The following is a 16,247-nucleotide window of genomic DNA, read 5'->3' as shown; positions in this document are numbered from 1 at the left end:
CATGTCCCAGGTGCTCAAGGGTTTGTCGAATGATGAGTGTGGTGACATGATTCTTACGAGGTAATATGACAGGGTGTTTCGCTTCCTCTGAGAGGTCTGCTTAGCTAAGGCGACCACCGACACAAAGAACGCCTTCCCTGACGAAAGGATCTAAATGGTACAGGGAACCAATCCTCTTAAAGTCCACTTTCTTCTGTTTCTCCCAGCCCAGTGAATCTGGCTCGCCGTCACTATTGGCCCGGTGGAGGATGTCTAGCTCTTTGCTGAATACTTGGGACTGTACAAACTGGATGATGGTAATCTCGGCTTCGTTTAACTCTTACACTGAGAGCGGTACGTTGCAATGATCGACGTGTTTCGTTCCGGCTTTCCATTGCTTCATGCTCTCTGGATGTTGCAGTGGAACTAGGTCAGTCTGGGTAACTTCTGTCTTCTTCCGATCTTGCCTTCTTCTCAGTAACGTTGCTTTAATGCGTAGAAATACAGCCACTGACAGTTTCAGGCGATACCAGTCTGAATGGTATTCAATTAGCTTGTTTACGCTAGTGGTCGAGTCTTCAGTTACCACTGTTCCAGCAACGACCTCCTTCTTAATCTCTGGATCATCCTCAGGGATCTCACCGATGAGAAAAGGCTGTTGTGGCCATTCCGATACTGGTTTCCATAGGAACTCTGGTCCTTTTATCCAGCGCGAATGCTGTAAGGGCGGTGTTTCTTTCATTCCTCTGGAGGCATCATCAGCAGGATTGTTAAGAGTGTCCACATATTTCCACTGGTGAGGACTGGTAAAGTCTCTGATCAACTGGACACGGTTGGAGACAAAGACTTGAAATCTCTTCTGTTCATTTCCGATGTATCGGAGCACTGTAGTTTAATCCGTATGATAGAAGGTGACATCAGGCTTGGTGTCCAATTCTTCTATCAACATTTGTCCTACGCGGACAGAGATGGTAGCTGCGGTGAGCTCTAATCGGGGAACTGTTGCTGTCTTGATTGGTGGAGACGGGCCTTGCCCATCAAGAAGAAACAATGGATACGGTTTGCATCATCTTGAAGGCGAAGGTAGCCGGAGCATCCATAGCCTACGGTACTAGCATCGGAGAACAGGTGAAGCTGCCTTGAAACAATCGGTCCAAAGTCCCGTGGTTTCAGACAACGGTCAACATGAAACGATTCAAGCGTTGGGAGTTCATTCCGCCACTTGATCCATTGGTTCCGATATCCTTCTGGAATATCATCGTCCCAGCCAAGACTCTTGCTGCGACATAACTCTTGTAAGATCTGTTTAGCTACCAGTGTAAATGGGGCGATAAAGTTGTTAAGGATTATTCGAAATCCAAAACTGTCCGACTGTACACACCATTGTACCCCGAGGGCACGTTCGATAGGGAGATTGTCACGATGGAGGTCTAGAGCCTTAGTTTCCTTTGACCTCTCTTCTTCTGGAATCTGCTCCAAAACACCACGGCGATTGCACGTATACTTCGTAAGGTGGAATCCACTCTTCTGACACGCTCTGCTGAGATCCTTGATCAACTTTCCAGCAGTGTTCTTGGTGTCCACGGACCGTAAACAGTCATTGACATAGAAATTCTTTCTCAAAGTGTTAGCAACGATGGCGCCATATTCTTCCTCGTTATCACTTGCAGTCTTCTTCAATGCAAAATTGGCAATACTCGGTGAGGATACTGCGCCGAAGAGGTACACCACCAGCCTGTATTCCTCCAATGGAGCGTCTAGGTCACCATTCGGCCACCATAAGAAACGGAGGAAGTCGCACTGTTCAGGCGGTACTCTAACCTGATGGAACATAGGCCTCCACATCTCCTAAGAAGGCGACGGGGTCTTCACGAAACCTGATTAATACTCCTACCAGGGAATTTGTGAGGTCAGGACCTTGGAGTAACTGGTTATTGAGGGACACTCCATTAAAACTTGCACTGCAATCAAATACTATGCGCATTCTGTCCGGTTTTTTGGGATGATAAATCCCATGGTGGGGAAGATACCATACTTTGCCGAGCCTGGCTGCGCATGACTCGTTTGGGAACTTTTGGGCATAGCCTTTGGCGATAACATCGTTGACAAATTTAGTGTAGTCAGTATGGTACTTTGCATCTCGAAGCATCTTCTTCTTCTGCCAGTTAGCTCTTTTGATTGCTTGTTCTTTGTTGTTGGGCATGGTGATGTCCTGTGCTTGGAAGGGGAGCGGGATCTCATAATGTCCGTTAACGTTGCGGACACCTTTTTGTGCCATGTCCAAAAACTTCCTGTCTTCTTGTGAGTATCTGCGCTCGTCTGGGACTTTGCTTACAGTCTGATTGTTAAAGTCCATTTCAAACATCCTCAGCAACGACTTGGGCGCGATGATCTCCTTGTTAAATTCGACTTCCCGCACAGTGATGCGATTCACGGTAATCGTACTGCAACTTTGATCAGTTTCAATTTGCAAGGGGCCACTGACGGTCCAGCCGTGATGGAGGCGGAGGGCGAAAGGGCCGTCACCATGACTGGGTATCACTTCTAATGGTTCCAGGGCAACTGGACAATTGCTGCCGATTAATAAACCTATTTCAAGGTCAGGCCGATGTGCAGTGATTTTCTGAGCAACCTCTGAAGGATGTTCCCAACGACTTAGGAGTTCAGGTGTTGGAATTTGATGATGGCCCGCTGGAATCTCATCGCTTGTGAAGGTACGGGGCAACTCAATGGGATTATTGTCATCTAAGTCTGTGACAACAAGGTCAGCTAGAACGGTGGTTTCAGCTCGGCTATGACCGTGCATTGTTCCAAGTTGAAGAACTGTCTCAACGCCTTCTTCACCTATCAGTCTTCTAATGTTTTCGGTTACAAAACAGCCACTGCTACCACCGTCATAGAATGCATACGTGGTGACTGATTCAGCATTGCCTTTCTTCCTCATTTTGATGGGGAGAATAGCATGTAAGGCAACAGTTTCCTTGTTGATAGTCGCATTGCATACAGTCTCAGATATATCAACACATCCGTTCTCCACCACAATGGTGGGCTTGACGTTGGAATTGTCGGTCTCACTGTTTCCATCTTTCTTATTTGGTTTGAAATCATCCATGTGGAGTGCCGTGGGGTGTCGTTTTCCACATTTCTGACAGGTTCGTTTTTTCAAACAGTTCCTTGACAAGTGATTGGTACCATAACAAGCATAACAGAGCTTCCTGTCTCCGAGGAATGACCTTTTCTCTTCTATTGTCCACTTTCGGAAGTCATCGCAGTCGTCCAAGTCATGAGGCTTGTTACATAATAGACAGCTTCCTGTGTTAGAGTCACAACATTTAGTGTTCCTCAAGGATACTGATGCAGGAGGTGCGTTAACATTTGTTGCGAAACTGCTGCTCCTCTGATTTGGTAGTTGTGTTCTCTTGGTACTATCTCTGATACTACTAGCTTTGTGTTTCTGTTCACTCTTGTTCAGGGCTTGGCTGCCATAAATGGGATCGTTAGCTGATTCAGCAGCTGATTCAACAAATTCTGTGATGTCCTTGAAATCAGCTATCCTTCCTTTCTCTTTTAATTTGACAACTCGGTCACGCCATCTTGACTGTAGGTGAGGCGGAAGCTTTCGGGCAATTGTCTGCATGTTCGTGGGGTGATTCAGCTCCTTCATATGAGACACATTGATCATGGCGTTCTTGCATTTCGTCAGAAAGGATGAGAACCATTTTAAAGTTAAAGCATCGTCCCTTTGAATCGGTGACCAGCGAAGGACTTTGCTCACATAAGCCATCGATACCTTAAATGGATCACCATACTCTTTTGCAAGCAATCTTCTTGCCTCGTATCCTTCACTAGGGTTCATGTGCAACGTTCCACTGACAAGTTCCCTTGGTTCACCATCCAAATGCTGTATTAGGTAATACAGTCTATCTGCTGCGCTTACTGTTTTTGACTCAATTCGTGTAGTGAATGCCATGATGAACGTTTGATATTCGATCGGGTCCCCCTTAAACTTTGACACTTCAGGCTGTGGCAATGTCATTGCTGCGGCTAATTGTTGATGTGTAGCTATCAAGACTTCCTGGAAAGAACGGCCCTGAATCTCCGATGTAAATGGTGTATTGGGATCTGAGGTGGTACTGTTATCTGGGGGCTGGTACTTCACAATTGAGCCACTTGGGCGAAACTCAGGAGTGAGCGGATTTAGTGTAGATACAACTGCTTTTGGTGTGATTGGATCCGGTTTGGGTACAACTGCTTTGGGTGTAATTGGATCCGGTTTGGGCACAACTGCTTTCGGTGTGATTGGATCCGGTTTGGAAACAGGTGCATTCGGTGTGCTAGTTTTTGGCTGAATTCCTTCAGACAGTGTGTTCATTGCTTCTTTACTTTCTACATTGTCTAGGTTCTCTTCTAGTTCTTTATCAGCATACACTCTTTCTCTTGCTTTTGCCTTAACTATTTCAGTTTCGAGCCTTAGTGCTTCATCCGCTGCACGAAGCGCTTGTTTCCTCTCTAACATTGTTTTCTCAGCCAGCAATTCAGCTACTCTTACTCTCTCTTTTTCTCGTGCAGAGGTTCTCGATGACTTTGATCGACTAGTGCCCTTTGATGATTTGGATGATACAGATTCCTTGTCTGAAAGATGGTCAAGCTGATCTGTCAAGCGTTGTTCAACGAGGCTAATCCAATCAATGACTTGTCTCCTGAATTCCAAGACAAAATTCTCCTTAGTTTCATGCCGAGAGCTTTCAGTAAACTGTTCATCTTCTGAACTTAACTCTTGGTAGTGGTGCTCACATGCTTCTTGGTATTGATTAAACAACGTGTTAAGTAGGATGAGTTCAGATTTCACAAGATGCAAATTATTCTCATCTCCCATTAGATCTGTTAATGTGCTCCTTTTCTTGGAAACAGCTGAAATTGCAGATGTTTGATTCTTCTTGAGAAGCCTGAGATACTCTTCCTGTCCCTTTTCGGTTCGCTTTCGTTCTCGCTTGTCCGGAAGTCCATCCGAATTTTCCGCAGAGCCTACGTTCGCGGTGGACTGGGCCCGACTCAACTCATCGGCCATACTCGATTTGTTTACGAACCACAAAGCAAGATGTAAAGCCACAAATTCGCCTACATTCACGGTCTGTTCCTCCTATATCAGCCAGATAAATCCATAGTACGATGAAACGTAGAATTTTTGAAACGAATGAAGGTGCACAGATGAATTTTACGAAGTCTTTAACACACAGATAAGAAACGCGTACATATCGGTGTAACTTTCGTTGCGTTGAATGGACGGTATACGGTATACGGTTTCAAAAACTACAAAATAAAGGGAAAATAAACCTATAAACACGGTGTAACTACAGAACGACAATAACTGATGACTAAGACAACTTACTTCTGTGTTTGTCCGGTGATAAAAACGTCAAAACGGGAGATACGCTTAAAAAACAAATCCTTGCTTCAGAACACACGTTTACGTTTGAGCACATGCTCACTGTCACTGGCCCTAAAACCTTATGGGAAAAAAGCAACGCGCGCGCTACTCGCGCGACAGAACTGCGCTAACAACATGTTTAAATAAATTTTGAATATGAACGGGTGCTAGTTTGTTTTGGATATCATACATTAAACAGGAAACAGATTCGACATAGAGAAAATGAACAGGTAGGATGTTAAGTTTAATGAAGTAAGGAATAGCGTGTTACTTTTTGTAGAAAAGTTCATCAAACGTAGAGCTCGTTTTTGTAGGAGAAGGAGCTTTTCTAAGTTAGACTGAGAAGGTTTACCCCACGAACTAATTCCATACATGAGGTTGGGGGAAATCAGAGATTGATATAACTTAACAAGAGTAGAAAAGGGTACAAAATGTCTCAATTTAGCTATCATGCCAATGGCCTTGCTAATTTTTAGGGCGATTAAATCTATATGAACTTTCCAGTTGAGATTCTTGTCAATGAGTATGCCAAGATATTTCACATGATCTTTACATTCTAATGTTGAATATGAAACTTTATCATTGTCGTAAATATTTATCGTTGGTTGATAAGGAAGTTTCTTTTTGTAATTAAGAAATATTACATGATTAGATTTCTTAGTATTTAGAGTTAATTTGTTCGCTGTTAGCCATTTGCAAAGTTTATTTAATTCAGTGTTTACTTCTAGTTCTAAGGATTTAAGGTTCCTATTGCTGTAAAGGATACTAGTGTCATCAGCAAATAACTAAAACTTGAACTTATCTGAACAGTTAGTGATATCATTTATATACAACAAAAAGAGTAAAGGCCCTAGAACAGAACCTTGAGGAACGCCACATTCCGTAGGGGCCTTTTCAGAAATATGGGGACCGATATTAGTTATTTGTGAACGCGATTTGAGATAAGAAGAGAACCAATCGTTGACTATCCCTCTTATTCCATAATGATATAATTTCTGCAGCAGTATTTCATGGTTTACCGTATCGAATGCTTTCTTTAGATCAATGAAGATACCACAAGTATACAGCTTTTTATCCATATTGTTTTGAATGGTGTTAATAATATCTAGCGTTGTATGCTGGGTAGAATGTTTCTCTCGAAAGCCGTATTGAGATGGAACAAGAATATCTGTTTTACTTAAGTAGGATGTTAAGCGCACACACATCAGTCTCTCAAAGATTCTATTAAAGTTTGAAAGAAGTGAGATAGGTCTGTAATTGTTTGGATCTGTCTCGTCACCGTCTCAGTAAATGGGAATGACTTTTGCATGTTTAAGTTTTGAAGGGTAATTCCCACAATTAATTGAAGCATTGAATATATTCACCAAAACATAAGAGAGGGTAGAGCTAGCACATTTTAAGATTGAAGTTGGACTCGATTACCGACCATGCGCTTTGTTGTTGGAGATGGACAGAATTTTGAGTTGAACCTCGTAAGGGGTCAAAGGAACAAAAAAGAAAGAGTTCAGGTAACTGGTTTGACGATAATAATCAGTGAAATGGTGCAAAGATCAGGGTAGCCTCGAAGCTAGTTTGTGTCCAATGGAGGCAAAGTGGCTGTTAAGAATATTGGCAATTCGGGATGGGTCTTGCGTAAAACCGCTGTTGTCAGGTTCCTTGAGTTTACAGATGAATTTTCGATTTCTCTTTTTGTCTAGCAAACTATTAATACATACCCATGTCCTCTTAACACTCAATAAATTAAATTCAAAGTATTTATAATAATACTGTTTTTTGCTTAAACGGGTTAGTGTCAAAATTTGATTTCTATATAATTTACATTTCTCATTATCGCCTGACAAAAATAGTTTGTTCTTGGCTTTTATTGATCGGCTAATGCCTTTCGTAATCCATGGTTTCGAAAATTGCTTTGCCTTACGACATGAAAGCTTTTTTAACGGTGCGTGTTTATTGACCAGTTTATTAAATTTATTGTAAAACGTCGAGAAAATTTTATCGATGTCTTGATGAGTGTTTGTAATGATAATGTCCCCGTTGATTTGAGTAAGTTCATTGTTAAAATCATCAGGTGAAAATTTAGAATAATCCCGCACTTTATGTGGAAGAGATAGGACTCGATTAGTAGGGTTACGTGAAATACAAAACTGAGAAAAATGGTCAGTTAAATCGGAGATTATATTGCCACTTACAAGGAATTGTTCGAGGTCATTTGTAAAGATATTGTCAATAAGTGTAGCCGACGTGTTATGTACTCGAGTGGGTTTGTCAATGGTTGGAATAAGGTGAAGGCTTTGGGCGGTCAATAAAAAATTTTGGCTGATATTAGAAGATTGCGACTTGAGTAGGTCAATGTTAAAATCCCCGACTATATAGACAGGCTTATCATAGAAAATATATTTTTCGACAGCTTCGTCAAAATATGATTGAAAAGATTCCAGAGAATTGTGTTGTCTAGATCAGATCAGCCAGTTCGTCATCTTTCCCGTTATCTTTAGCCCATGATGTCAAAGTAGGCCACAAAACCCTCCAGAGTGCTTCGTAACTTAACTTGTGGGCTCGCACCACTCAATTTTAAAGCTTTCCTTTGAGAATGTTCTCAGGGGCAGTTTCTCCAAACACCTCGCTTTCCGCCCATATGTCTGAGATTCCCGATGACTCTAAGTAAGTACTTCCAATTACTTTGGTAAATGTCATTTGGGTGTGGAAACCTTCCAGTACGACGATAACACTCTTGAATTCTTCTGTCTTTGCCCATTGTAGCATCTTTGCTTTGTTGTACAAACCGTCATCCATCGTAACTACAGTATACTTCCCATTTCTAAGCCTCGTCATTGTTTTGCATCTGAGAATAGCCGTCCACAGAGTTTCAAATTCGTGTGCAGGGGCAGTCACGATTGGCAGCGGACTAACCATTGTAACCTGGCGTTGATTGCTTGACAACAGTTGGTTAAAATTAGACCACCCCAGTATCTTCTGTAGCTCAGGTTGTTGGTGAACTAAACGACACAGAATCCAGGCAAACTCCTTCTTGTACGACTCATCGATTTTCTCCTCAACAGGTTTGTACCATGCTTCTTCAACTGGTTCTTCTATCATTGGCTCTGGTGTCTTGTTTTCTAGGGAAACCTGCCTGAGCTCATGTAGCTGTGGTACTTCTAAATCTAGGCGCCTGGCTGATTTAGGAATTACTCAAATATCCATTGGCAATTCGTCATCACCCTTCCGTCGAAAAGCTGCCACTTGAGTTGCATGAAAAGTACCCATGCCGCTCAACGTTTCTTCATTAATATCGACAGCACCACAGCGTATCGAGTGTAACTGGCCGTGCTTTCCGTAAAGTTCCGAGGCACAAAAACATTTCCATTTTCCTTGTACCAAACTGCTTCAAAAATCAATATTCTGCGTTATGCTTTGTTAACCCTTCTGGTCAATAGCATCAGCGGACAACGAAAAATATCCCATTTTAACGATTTTTAAATGCTTTTATTTAAGGCGTTGTCACCTATAGCAAGAATTATATATTATTGAGATCCACGAGAGCAAAGTGCTAGATTTTAAAAATAGTCTTAACGTGACAAATTTCGCACAGTTTCAAATATTATGCAATACTTTGATCACTCTTTTGCCCAGCCTCGCTTTCATGCTCCAAGAGCAAATACGGTCACGTGATCATTCTAATGCTATGATATGATGTCAACTAAATAGAAATTTTTTAGTTTAATTATATGACTAATTTCCATCAATTTGGTACTATTTGGCATGCTTTAATAATTTTGCCACTTTCAGCCTCGTTCCCATGTTGCAAGAGGGAGGACCTGAAAGGGGAACCTTTAAAAAGCGAAACTCCTGAAATTTCAAACTGGAAACAGCAATATCCTTAATCAGGGCGACAAGACGAAAATTTTAAGCTATGTTTCCTGCTTCTACTCAAAATGTTTAGCGAAAATGAAAAATAAGCACATTTTGAAGCTTTGCCTCCTGAATACATTGTCTGTTTCTGTTCCTCTCCACTAGGACACAATCCACCTCCTCCACAACCAATGTCCTCCCCAACACAGTTTGCAGTGGAAGAATTGGATACATATAGTGTTCCCAAAACCAGCCACGATATGGGAAAATAGCTCCGACAATCACGATCGTGTTTGCGGCCGGATTCACGCATATTTTGGTCGCTTGAGAGTGTTGTAGCTTTCTGTTTTTGAAACATACTACTAATAAAGTTAGAAGAAAGTGTAGGCAGCCTACCTATAGGCATAAAACATAGTCTACTAGGCAGATGAAAACATAATTTTGGCATGAGCGCGGCGGCCATGTTTGTTTTTCTTTGCAACTTTTTAAAAAGTCCCGGGTAACTTAGAACCCAGTCTGCGTGCGCCAAAGAAACTATACCCAGCCTCCTTAATGTTAACTATTGCAAGGGAGATTAAGTTGTAACATTTGGCTTTGCTTGCCCTTCACTTCAAGAAGGAGGCAAGGTGTCCGCATTTCTCTTCAATGGCTGCTGAGTGTGAGCAAATGCAGTTAGGCTTGGGAACAGGCCATGTGACACTTGTTACAGCAATGGACTTGAACAAAGTATGGTACAGAGCTTTTCTCTCTTTCTCATTTGGATCATGTGATGGTGCTGATGATGCAAAGTTCTCTTGTGCACTTAAGAGGATGGTTGATTTTTTCCAAAATTGTCTGTAATGCTGGAAGAGGCACAAATTTGGCAAGACCACTATTCTCGGGCCAATACTCATGCTGGGATGGCAAGCTTCTTTACAGCTTTACAGAACATAATGGCCAGGGTTCATAGCATGCATTTCACTCACTACAGGCTTTTGGATTCTCAAGACGTATGCCGGCCTCTGATCCTCTCACATGTCATACCACTTGGAAGATGGGATAATGAAAGATGAGAAGACGTCTCGCACCTTGTGCTCAGTCCACATGCCATACAGGGCCTAGGCATACTCTGTTTCCTGACCATAAGCTAGCTGTTAATTTCATCAACAAATGCACAGACCCCTGCTTCTCTGTGTTCCATCTTATGCTCTATTCTGTCGTTATTTGTCTCACTGTCATTGGTGTAGAACTTCTGCGGACGATTGCCCAATCCTTTTTTGGAACGTATATCACCCGCCATCGACTCCTTCATCACCGCTGATCGATCAGAAAGGAACTTGCAGAACTTCTCCCCTCCTGGTAGTTCTTCCCATGCCTTGATGTGCTCTTACAGTGCCAGATCAAAATCTTCTTCACACTCTGCTTCCAGAATACTGGGAGTTTCATAGTTTCCAAAGATCTGCCCGATAAAGAAGAAGAAGAAGAATGAGAACAAGAAGAAGATGTTTTTGTCAGATTAATAGAGAGGGAATAAGCCCTACTCTGTAGCATTGCAGCTTAATATTAAAACGTGAAGAATGTTCTTCTAATGTTTTAATATGACTTTTATATTTGAGGTTTAACAAGAGAGCCTATGATAGAAATTTGGGTATACCGTGCCACCAGTAGAACTGATGGAGAGGGCTGAATCCATACGTAAGCACGGACAAGAGAGACATTCGGAAGGATGAATGAACACAAAGCTGAAAACCACATAGGACACTGAATGACTAACTTAATAACCAGACAGGATGCCCAGAGGAAACCAGGCAAAGTGAACAGACGAAACCGAAAGCCTGAATGACCATATGAACGAAGAAACATGCCAAATGCCAATTACACGGATGCTTCCTAAATATGGGCTTCCGATAATTCTTAAATACTTTTAATTGATAATTTGGATCAAGATTATATTCATAGTTAATCCTCTTTCAGAAATTCTAAGATAGCTTTTAATTTAGCCAATGTAAAAGGCTAATTTGTTTGCATAAAAACCGTGTCAGTAGTAACATTAGTGAAAATAACTAAACCATACAGATACAAGGCCAGAGATAGACAGACGGAACGAGGAATGAACAGAAGGCCAAAAGCGCTAAGGTCACTGAATGATTAACTAAATAATCAAAAAAGTACCACACGGATGTCAGCCCAAATGAACAAACCACAGGACCGAAAGTCAACCCAGCCCTATAACCAAAAGTTCAGCCAAAGACAATATTTACATGGTTGATTTTTTTTGCGAAATAAGCTATTTACGTATATATTTAATTTATAATAACAGTTTCCTTATTTTGTTTTCCAGATCTATAGTTGTTTTTATGCAATTTTAATTTTTAAAAATTGTTTATTCCTCTGATTGATGGTGAATTACAATTAATACCCATTAGCACTGCTGATTTGATTTAAAAAATGAAGGGTATTTTTTATTGTTTTTCTTATTTTTTTAACTTTTAATTTTTAAGTAGCAGCCCATGCAGAAAGTGGAAATATTTTTATACTACGTTAGTAAAACTGGTGTGGATAACTAAGCCCCATGGAAAAAGTTATGTCTGTATTATAAAACACTGGCTCTGGTCCCTTCAAAAGTTTGGATTTATTTTCTGAAATCTAATGTTAGAAATGTCAATGAGGAAAATTACAGCTCTGCATACAATCTGTCAATTTCTCTTAGCGTCTTGTTTAGTGCTTTAGTTATTAAAATTTGCTGAGCAGATAACTGCTTTGCCTTGATAAGCTTCTCCTTCAAAATTTTGCATTCTTGCTCCTGTTTTTCTTTTTTGTTTTGTTTTTGTCTTTTCTTTTTTTCCCTTGACAATACTTCCTTTTGTTTCTTTCTTTTTCCAATTTTCTTTGCTTTCTTTTTAAGTTTTCCATGTTTTTCAATCTAAAATGCGTGGGGAAATGACAAAAGTATTGGTTGATTTTAAATTATAGCCTGTAGACATAAGCATCATTTAATAGTGGCAGACAATATATCTCTATATTAGACTTTATTTAAGAAATTAAATTAAATAAAAATCTGTTTGTGAGCTCACAATAAATTAATACTTAAATATTCAAAGGGTTGGAGATGCAAACCTCTTCTCTTCAGGAGTACAGAAGGCTTGCATGGTTAATTGGCCGCTAGGGAGGGGTGGGTGAAAATTCTGTAAAAAAAACCAAGTTGGAACCGGGCAGGAATCCGTTGTAGCAAATGTGTAAGCTGGCCAAAGAACCTACACGTTTCAAACCATTTGGCGCCAACTGGCTGGACCCTACGTTCACTCTACCCTTCAAAGATTGAAGTATTCTATCTTCTTACGATAAAAATTAATTTACAACTGACCATGTCTTTCTTTAGGAATACTCCTGACTCCTCCAGCCGCTGCGCAGGACTCTCTAACATCTCGTTTGATTCGTTCCCCGACTGGATGCAACAAATGAACGGCCGGTGAGTCCAAAATATTGGTTAGAATTACTGTAACGGCGAATGTGGGATAATGGGTTGCTAAAAAACTTACCATTTTCTGCAAGTTTCACCTACTGATCCAACCAGAGCGGCAGATTTCAGTTTGGCATATGCCTACGCTGACATACGCGACATAAGCATGCAATATAGAAGCTTAAAGGGTATAAACTATTTTGAAAATAACGCGAAGAGTTCGTGCAAGAAAGAAGAAACCGTTAAATTGGTAGCTCGTGCAGTCTTAAACGCGGAAATTTAAAAATTCAAAATGACCGTAATACTACCAACCGTTTACCATTTGACGATTGTATTTCCTGTTGGCAATTTGAAATGGACAACATGAAACGAACAAGTAACAGGGAAATCTATAATGCTATGGAGAATGAAGGGTTTGAGGGATGGAGAAAAAAAGGTTTTCATGTCTCGGCCTGTATCTGCCCTTTTGAAAGCTGAATTACTCCATGTGGACTTGCTATACGAGAGACTTACAGACCTTGAGACCAGCCAGTATGAGTTTGAGAGACAGAATGAAGAAACATTTTTTTTTAAGGCTGGGAAAATCAGCGGACTTAATTCTGATAAAAACAGTGGGATAAGGAAATCTAGAAATGCGCTTGATTCTCTTATTGAGGAGGCGAAATGAGAGATCAATTGCCTGATAACACGACGAAAGTTTTTAATCTCTACCAAAGTTACCAAATTGAGGCAAAAACAAAGAACCCCTAAACTTAATAAGATGCAACAGAAGAAAGCTATGAGAGGAAATGTAAATAAGGCCTACCAACTACGCCGAGAGTTAAGAGTGCAAACACGATAGGACCAGGCAGGGGCGGCACAAGCTGTCGCACCGATTTCGATGAAACTTGTCCAGTTTGAAGGGGTTGATCTAAAACTACTTCTGTCTAAGTTTAAGGAAATTTGATCAAAACCGGGGGGGAGTTGACCATCCCATTTGATTTTTTTAACAAAAATGACCAAAAATCACCTAAAAAATGGTCAAAAGTATACGGCTCTACTCCTATAAGAATTCAACCACATCTTTTCAAATTTTCAGTGAATGTTGTTCTACCCAAAGACAATGTATTTTCTACGTTTCATTCTTCTACGACTATTTCCTATCACACAAGTCGTCTCAGCCAAGACCCTCCCCTCACCCAATTGCAAAAACTGCTAAAATACCCAAAGTTTAGGCCAAAATATCTCCAGTGGCGGAGCATGCTTCCAAAAATGAAGCATACCGTCTAAAAGGTGGGACTTTATACTAATATTATCTGCAAAAAAATCTTTGGGCACTCACTAAATTATTCCACATGGAGGCTGCAAACACTTCGTCCACCACAGAGTGCCCGCTTCAATTTTTTTCATCTTCACGCGCAAATTCGGTAATTACGACACAGAAACAGACAGAAAATGCCACAAAATGGTCACACACCATACACTTTAAAGAAATAAAATCATTTCTATCTAATTGCTTTAAAAAGATGGCCACCACAGGGTACCCACATCAGTTTTTTTTTTACATTAGAACGGGCTAATTTGGTAATAGTGACATAGCAACAGACAGAAAATGCCGCAAAATGGCTAAACACCAAAAACGTTAATAAAATAGAACCATTTCGAAGGCTTTTGTTTGTCCTAAGCCATGGAAATAACAACCGGCGGCTTAATGATGGCCTCTGTTATTGTATAAGTGAGCTACGTGACAGGACTTACTCTTGGTTAAGTTACGCACGAGAGTCACACAACACTATCAAAATGCTTACAATGTCTGTACTTGAACGTTAGAATGGTTGTATAATGAAATTTGCTTTTGTTCGTGTAATAAAGGAATAATACATTTGCTTGAAATTTGCACGCCTGAAATCGCACTTTATCAGAAAGACCTCGCTACACTGAAAATAAAATCAACTGCGTTTTTTTGTGACCTATGTCTTAATGAACTGCCCTTTGTAAAACCTATCAAAGAGAAAATCCAAATTAAATATGATCAAACAAATAAACACTCTGATCGAAAGTAAAGTTACTGTTCTAGTTCCCTCCTGATTTGAAGCCGTGTTCTAATGATGGGAGCTTCTGCCATGATGGGTCTTCTTCCTCATCTTGCTTTATTCCCAGTGTCCCCTTCTTGAAGGAAAATTTCATGCAAAAATTGGCGCACTTTGGTGATGAAATAAACAGACTTCTTGGTCTTTTTTAGTGCCCAGCCCATGTCAGCCGTTGGCAGTGAGTCTTTCGACTGGCTATGGGAAACTGAGGCGGATGCAGACGTGGGCGGATGAGCTGCTTCCATGTAGTTACCAGAAATTGACTTGCACGTCTCTGCCCACTTTTACTTTATCATGTCGTATGTGGACTCTCTCTCTAACTCCAGAAGGTGTTTCCAGGCATCAAGGTGTCTCTGAAGGCTGCTGTGACTTTGGTAAACCTTCATACAACCCTCTGCGCAGCTAAAGACCACACTCTCTTCGTCTTATAGCTGAATCCCTTCCGCGGCTATAGGTTCCAATGGAGGAGCTGCAGGCTACTGCTCCCGCGTGCTGGAAGGGGCAGGGAAGACGCCAGTCAGCATGTCAGGACTACTGAACGCTTGGTGAACTTGTAAGTTCGTCGGGCCTTGAGGGGTACCGAGACGCGCCAGCGACGCTGCATAAAAGACCTTTCCAGGTCCGACATTGTAGGCCAGCCAAGCAATGATCTCTCCACTTTCAGTGAACATGAAGTTGTTCAAAGACTGTATACCACTCAGCGAGTGCTTGGTCATGTTTTGGGACCTTTCGTCAACCTTGCACACTGCTGAGTAGCAGCCTTTAACGCCCCCATGCGGGTCGATAGCACCCCTCATGTCACTGGCTGTCTTGATGTCATTGCGCTCATTAATGTAACACCTAATATGGCTCTTCAGGGCGGCGGCCCGGCAGTCACATATGTCTTTCCCAGCTTGGGCCTCACTGAAGTCATAACAAGCTATATGGACACCAACGAGCTGTCCAAGGCTTTGAAGACTGAGAATAAGAAATGCGCAATGATAACAGCGTGCGTTGTCAGATCTCAGGAAGGCTTCATTCAGTCTAGATTCCTGTCGCTTCCCGGTGGTTAGTGAATCTTCGATGATGGAGGCAACGCTGAACCAGTTTTGATTGCATTCATCAAATAAGTGGATAAATGTACGTGTCTGAAAGTCATAATAGTAAAGCATTTTAGCATGAATAATGTGGTCAAGGGGGATTCTGTTCAATTATCCAAATTTGTAATCGGTTAGGGCAACAAAGAGCGCGCTCATGAGAAACTAGTTTATAGTGGTCAGCGTTTGACAAAAGAGAAGGCACGTGATTCCCACTTCAATTGTTCCATCTTCTGCTTTAGTTATGGCCACCGATAGATGCCATGACTTCCCCTTCTTTCAGCTGCCTCAGAGTGACCCGAAACAAGTTCTGGGAATGTGCAAAAAATACTTTTTTAACTTCATGATAAGCTAGACATATAGTCATTTCTGGTAAATCTGTCGCCTTTAGAAAACACTCATTCTTG

At 41.3% G+C, this 16,247-nt stretch overlaps 2 pseudogenes; both read right to left on the bottom strand.

Moving 5' to 3' along the window:
* LOC146476978 (zinc finger MYM-type protein 1-like) overlaps window positions 1-16,247 on the bottom strand; it is an 89,916-nt pseudogene that overhangs the window by 24,953 nt on the left and 48,716 nt on the right.
* Window positions 14,071-15,960, bottom strand: LOC146476985 (uncharacterized; annotated as a pseudogene).

Source organism: Pavona decussata, unplaced genomic scaffold (assembly GCF_977016875.1).
Source record: "Pavona decussata unplaced genomic scaffold, jaPavDecu1.1 SCAFFOLD_72, whole genome shotgun sequence".
Taxonomy (NCBI): domain Eukaryota; kingdom Metazoa; phylum Cnidaria; class Anthozoa; order Scleractinia; family Agariciidae; genus Pavona; species Pavona decussata.
The sequence above is the reverse complement of the archived record's forward strand: the minus strand, read 5'-3'. Positions and strand labels throughout refer to the sequence as shown.